The sequence below is a fragment of the Alligator sinensis genome, unplaced genomic scaffold, assembly GCF_000455745.1.
Source record: "Alligator sinensis unplaced genomic scaffold, ASM45574v1 scaffold1295_1, whole genome shotgun sequence".
NCBI classification, from domain to species: domain Eukaryota; kingdom Metazoa; phylum Chordata; order Crocodylia; family Alligatoridae; genus Alligator; species Alligator sinensis.
This window is the reverse complement of record NW_005841880.1, coordinates 2,548,165-2,549,273: the sequence shown is the minus strand read 5'-3', so window position 1 is coordinate 2,549,273 and position 1,109 is coordinate 2,548,165.

Genomic DNA, 1,109 nt, shown 5'->3' with positions numbered 1-1,109 from the left:
GCAGCCCCAAACGAGGGCTTTCACTCGTGCACTCATTTCATCTGTAAATCTGTTGCTCTGTTGCGCTGCGACCATCTCCTCAGCCAAGAAAAACACAACCCAGCATTAAGTGTCTTAGTCAGAACCCTTTTAGAAATGAACAGCAGCTTGGCTTGAGATGTACAAGGCATTATTATTATCGTTAATATTATTATTATTATTATTATTATTATTACTTTCCTTGCACAAGCTTCTGCATGGAGCCTGCAGTCAATACAGGTCTGTTGTTGAGAGTTATTAAAGATACATTTTTTATTTTTTTTTGCTTTCCCAAGTGCCTTGATTGACACCCTAATAGCACCCTCCAGATGTGATAAGGTCAAATTCGAATTTAATCAAGGTTTTTGTTGGGTTTTTTTTTTTTCCTTGGCCAATGCATAAACATGACAGAGCCGCGGGAAGCTGCAGGCAGTGGGGGAGCGTGTGTGATAAGCTTTTTCCCCTGGCTCCCGTCCAAATCATTTTAATGACAAGCTGCTTAACTGTATGGTGACCCACATCTGATTGAATTCCTATGGAATCGTTTACATTCAAACAAAGGAAAACAGCCCCCGTCTAATAGTGATTAAGCAGCCAAACACATGGCAAGATGGAAGCGCTCACTTGAAGCTGGGATCTCCTCTTCCATCCGGTGCTCTTTCATCAGCTCGGCACAAAGGGGATATTTCCTGTCTGGCTTTTAAAAGGGAAACGGGGGCCAGTTTGGATGCTGGTTCCCTGGGCTTTTCCTTGGCCTGCTGTAGACCTCTCAGAAAGCAGGTTTGAAAAGCAGTATGGCGTGAAAAACCAGGACTCCCAGGTCCTCCTCCTGGAAGTATCACTGCCTTCCTCCATAAACTTTGGGCTTAAAATATTTTTGGCTGCTGGTTGTGGGTGGTTAGAAACCCAGACACCCCAAATCCACAGTTAAAAAATGATGGACCTGCCCCTGGGCGTGCCTCAGTTTCCCAGTGCATGGAAGGGGGAGAATAATGCTGACTGAGGGCGCCTGTACACGCCACGACGTTGAAGCCGCGCTCTAGTTAGGTTTGTCTGACGTGCTGCGCGTTTCAGTCCCCTCTCCCACAGAT